The following is a 6,308-nucleotide window of genomic DNA, read 5'->3' on the forward strand; positions in this document are numbered from 1 at the left end:
TTGTTAGTATCTATGATATCCCTTTTAATATCTTTGGACAACTTGACTTTATTAAATGATGGAAGGACATACAGATAGGAAAAACAGGGAAATAGATAGAAATGAACAAGGTTTAAGTTTACAATTAATTTAATAGTATGTGTTACAGTGAATCCCTCCCCATACTTGTTTTTACTTACCGACTACATTGTGAAGTATGCTTTGAGGCAAACCTCATTTGATTTTGATCCCCAGATCACTTTTTCCAAAAGACCTAGGAAAACCGAATTTGAAATCACATTTTATTGAGGTCAAACCAAGGAATTACATCCGGGACCTCAAGAAGGCTCTTTGCATTGGGACAGAGATATCTGTAAATGTGTGCAAAAAGTAAATCAACTTCCGTATGATTACCTAAATATTTTATTCATTGTCTACAAAGTTGTAAAACCCGCCCTAAAAGTTAACTAAATGTGCCCACAAAGGATCCTTTAATAATCTTTCATAACAGGGTAGGTGCACGCATCTATGAAGTGTGAATATGAATTAAATATACGCCTCCACCCCGTCACCATCGCACGCATACACCTTCTGCCAACGCTTCACACCATAAATGCAAGTTGTTCTTTGTCTGCTTTCTTCTTGTTAAATATGTGTTGAAGTTGAAGTTAGAGAGTGTTTTATCATCACGTTTCCTCAAAATGTGTTCAAGTAGTTGATATTTATGGCATCATAAATCTGTCAGATGATGTTGGATGATTCTGTGATTGCATCTCGTCTTTGATCTCAATTTCTCTTCAATCTTTCTGTTCTCTCATTTCATACCGTCTAACTGAGGCTGTTACTTACACATTAAAGTAATTGCAAGCAGTTATTTTACCCCCTTTTGTTGCGACTTCCTTTCTTAGCCTCCACTCTAATTGTCTTTCTGTCATCCTCCGAATTTCTCCCCATTTTTCCTCCTTCATTGGTCAATTAAGGTGATCACTGAGGGATTGGGGTGATTACCCTGAGCAAATACAATTTTTCTTGTCAACCTCAATAGATGTTAAAATCCCCTCATGCTCTTTTTTTTTCAAGCATCTCCATCTCCTTTTTCACAGTAAATGATAAACACTTGCTAACAACCATACGTGTAGGTGTAATGCCGAGGTGGTGATGGTGGTGGTGTATTATAGACATGAAGGGGTCTGATCAGCACTGACAGCGGGTGTGGAGGTGGTTCTGGGATGCCAGAAGCTGTTGTTGTCTCGTGGAGGTGTCGTCGGCTTAATTCTATGAAAAATGTCTGTGGAGAAAAGTGCAATAAAAATTCCACCCCCAAACTTCAAACCACCCCCTACCAAGTCAGATATCTGTGAAGTATCTTGTTTTCTGTTCTTCAGGGATGTGTTTTTGTTGTTCTTTTGGATATTTGGTTAGTTTAGTTATTTCAAGATCTGCTACAATGAAATTTGATGGTAGTTTTAAATTGACTTTGAACCAGGTGGTAAAGATAGGAACTCAATACGGGACAGCAGATACATCAGAATACCATACAGCAACATATCTTGTGTGCAATTATAAAAATCTACATTACGTTTTTCCACCGCATTTGGAGATCAAAAACAATATAAGAACAGTCATCACAAATATGTAACAGGCTCTTGTGATTTTGGGGATTTCCCTTTCCTGTAAGGTGTTATGCAGGTTGTTGTGCTTGTGAATGGTCTGCAAAGGCTAAAATCCCAAAGTTCCCTCCAGAGGGAATTTCTCTCCGACACACTACCCCCAGCCCGGAAACGTTAATTGGAATCCTTTGTTTACTTCTGTAACATAATACCATCACTTTGTAACACTGGCACATCTCTTAGTGTTTGACCAATCACAACAGGGCCGACCAGCTAACCAAACAGAGCAGACTGTGCTCTGGTTTGAGACAGTAGGTGAATAGAGGTGCTGCAGCACAGGCAGAATGAGAAAATAAAGCACTTTTTGAAGAATAAAGCATGTCCACATGTCACAGTAAAGACACAAAATACAAATATGTATTTTGAAAAGTTGTCTGAATAGGCCCCATTAAAATGCTTGTCATGGAAAACAAAAACAATGCGCTGAAAGGGGCTACAAAGGACCATAGGGGAGGCTGGTTATTAATGTTAATAGTTTTGTTACCACAAGCGACCCATGGTCATATAATGCATTTTGGGATTTGAAAATGTAATATTTCAAATTAAAATCTGCATGCCTTTATGTTACCCATTATATTTCCCTTTACTTTGCTGGTAAAATGACTATAGGGTTTTATATAACCAGGACCCAGCAGCAACATTTTCCCAAACCAATGGTTTGCTGCAATCAGATGTGCTGGTACCTTAAGGGCTGAACGGTCAGCTGTGATTTTGTGTCTGTCCACTCATGACAGTAGGGGAGGAAATGGAAGAGCAAGGTCAGACAGGGGCAGTGGAGTACACATGCAACTCCCTCTCAGTCAAACACACACACACACACACACACACACACACACACACACACACACACACACACACACACACACACACACACACACACACACACACACACACACACACACACACACACACACACACACACACACACACACACAGCAGGGAGTACCTTGTTTTTGGCAGTAAGGACATAAGGCTGTGGCAAAAGCAGGAAGTCAAAACTGACTCAGTCCTCCAACTGGGGGGGACACAGGGACATGATTTTTTCAAATGTCTTTTGTCATATTCTTGTGATTTGAGAAAATGTAACATCACATTACCATGAAATTATTGAAACATCACAACTTTTACTGTGTACCTCAACATTGTTATATTCCTACATAAATACTAATATAGGTTTTATCCTAATAATCCAACTTTCAATTGAAGGTTAAAACAACCGATGAACCCGTAAAGTAAAAATCGTCCTTGTTGGAGTACCACACAATTTCAGTGCCAATTGAGTTTGACTTATTTCACTTATGTTACAGATTCCTCTATGAAATGGTAAATATTGGGGAAGTGTGTTAGTGAAGTGATATCTAAAATAACTCCTATTCCTTCCGATCAGCCAGCCCTGGGGAGACATGGGCCTTGAACTATAGTTGAGGAATTCCCTACACCTCTCTTAACATAGGTACACACACACACACACACACACACACACACACACACACACACACACACACACACACACACACACACACACACACACACACACACACACACACACACACACACACACACACACACACACACACACACACACACACACACACACACACACACACACACACACACACACACACACACACACACACACACACACACACACACAGCACCCCCATTCCCAAAATAATCAGCTTTGGGGCTTGACCAGCTGGCCTCTGATGCTAGGAAATCTTGGATTTTCCCGAACACCCTGGCAATATGTGTTAAGACATTGCAACATGTAAGGCCTCCAGATAAAAGTCTGCTCTTATTACTCTGAATCAGATGCTTGTTTATTTTGGGCCCTGGAGCCATCAGCATGTAACAGTGAAAATAAAATAAAACACCCATACCTGAAACCATACCAAATTATTCCTTAATTGGCTTGATATGACAACTTCATGAAATCATCTGTCAGCGTTCACTGCTTACGTTTTAATTCACAGTCAAGCAATTCAAATGAACTGGAAACAAGTTGAGTCTAACACAGCTTAAACCGTTTGAGCCTGAATGAGTTATATTTGGGTGGCACGGAGAAAACGTTTACAAACCTATTTTTTCCAAGCGAGCATGATGGACCTTTTTTATTGGCAGACATTTTGGCATTTCATAGCAGGAAAAGCATGTGTCTAATTACTAACATGAAAAGTGGCAGCTTTCCATTCCCATCGCAATTGCAGGACCCTTCTATTGTGCATGCTGGCTCACTGGCAGGGTTTATTGGAGCACTTAAAAATAAAAAGAGCCATCATTCATGTTGTAAGCTACACCTGCACTTTTTGAGACAAACACAAAATACCTCACGTCAAAAGGATTTGACAGCAGTGGGAACTAAGAAAAAGATCTTGCTACTCCTGCTGGTTGGTCATGTCGACAAATCGTTGAGAAGAAAAGGAATGATCCTGGGGATATCATTATCTGTCCAGATCTCATTGTGAAAGTCTTCCCTGTCAGTCTAACATGTCTCTGCAGTTAAAAACACCTTCTTTGTAAGATTACACAGCAAGACCCGTGTGGCGCCATGTAATCTAAAGCCGTATTTCCACTGCATGGTACAGTATGGCACGGCTTGACGCAACTCAACTTGCTCTTTTTGGTTTTCCATTGACAAAAGTAGTGGATACTACCCGCATGGTAACACCTTGGTCAATGTTCAAAGGGAGCTAAACCATTACAACCAGGATGAAAAAACACCAGACCACTGATTGGTGAGAGAAAATCAATAATATCCAAGCTAGAGCGAATAGTGACTGCAATTACATTATCTACTTGACCCAGATTCCCAAAAATGGCGGCCCACAAACCGCACAATTGCGTATTGAAATACAGTGCATTTCCCCTGTTTAGTAACCGATTACAGCATTCAGCCGTTTTACATCCAGTCACTATGGAAATCAGATGAGCAATCCACCGAATAGAGAAAGATAGCATAAGTTAGTTGGATCGAGTCGTGTCATGACAAATTATGCACTAGACTCCAATGCAGGTAGAAATTAAGTTTTTGATATCTAAAAAAGTTGCATCTACAGTGTACAAACTACTTGACGTGTTTTCAACCTCTCAAACAAAGTTCTATATTTCAGATTCTGGCCTCCATTTGACCCCGAAACATGAAGCTCTTGTTTCGGGCTTATAAAGATGGAAAGCACACCAAAAATGAAACACACACACACACACACACACACACACACACACACACACACACACACACACACACACACACACACACACACACACACACACACACACACACACACACACACACACACACACACACACAGACACACACACACACACACACACACACACACACACACACACACACACACACACACACATAAACACAACCCCCTGGGCGTCGTTAAGCCCTGCTTAGCAGCTCAGTGAGGCTGGCAGGCAGCGGCGCTGATATTCTCTCTCTATTTTGGCTGCTCCCCTCTGCATGCTGCTCCAAATCCTACAGCTCTCTTTTCACACATTTTATCTCCCTACTCAGGACCTACAGAATATATACTTTAAATGAAAAAGAGGGTGCAGGGGCTGATGGAAAACTATTCTAAGTGCAATCCGTGGACAGGGGAAAAAAAACACAGCCGCGGCATGAAGACTGTTGGATTCCTTTAACAGTTAAATTACAGAACCATTTTCTATTTTTTTCTTGCTATTTTTCTTGTATTTAATCTTATATATCCTATATTGGAAGAAAGTGCACTACATTGAAATATATCTATGTGGTAATTGTGAGTTTGATTTAGATAGTAGAGTAAAACGTTTGTGATGTATTTGAGGTAAATTCTGCTTATTTTTGGTTGGATTTTCAAAAAACGTGAACAAATACAAACTCTACGGGAGATTGATCTAAATAATAATAAAAAATAAGATGTATTACTCAATAGCTCAACAAATTTGATAGACACGTGAGATCAAATTGATCTATTAGAGTTGATAATGACCCCCATAATATTTACCATACAGAAATCCCTCATTGTATTAAGTGTAAGCATGCATGAGATGCATTTTACTGCTGCTGCTCCCCCCCAGGTTCAGGGGGTTTACAGGAGACAGAGGTTTGATTAGATGCAAATCAACTTGGTTTGGGATGTGTGCGCTCCTGACTACAGAACACTTTAAAATTCAGGGCTGCCATTTTGGAGTTATATAACATAAATCCCCCCCCCGTCTGTTTCCCCCTAACACTTTGGCATCTTTTTCCATCGATTGCCTCCATTTCCCAAAGGCATGCCACGCTCCCGCAGCCTTTTTTTTATCTGTTTCATCCTTTTTGTCTCCTCCAATCCAACCCCACTTCTCTCCCTCTCCTCAACCAGCAACCCATCACCCCCTTCCATCCCTGCACTTTTCTGCCATTTTGCTTTCCTCCCCCTTACCCTTTTTCTACAAAAAAACATACAGTACTTTATGTAGCTCCAACACCAACCTTTCTTATCAACTTTTCCCTTCCCCCTCGTTCTTATCATAAAAGGCTCTTTTATTTATATATATGTGAGCACAGCTGGGCTTATGTTCCAATTCAATAATGGGAGTTAAGAAATACATACATACTTTGTCACTAGGTTTTTCAAATTAGTATTGAAGCCAATGAGATTAAAGCGGTGAAACAGGGGTCATATT

The sequence above is a fragment of the Eleginops maclovinus genome, chromosome 8 (genome assembly GCF_036324505.1).
Source record: "Eleginops maclovinus isolate JMC-PN-2008 ecotype Puerto Natales chromosome 8, JC_Emac_rtc_rv5, whole genome shotgun sequence".
NCBI lineage: Eukaryota > Metazoa > Chordata > Actinopteri > Perciformes > Eleginopidae > Eleginops > Eleginops maclovinus.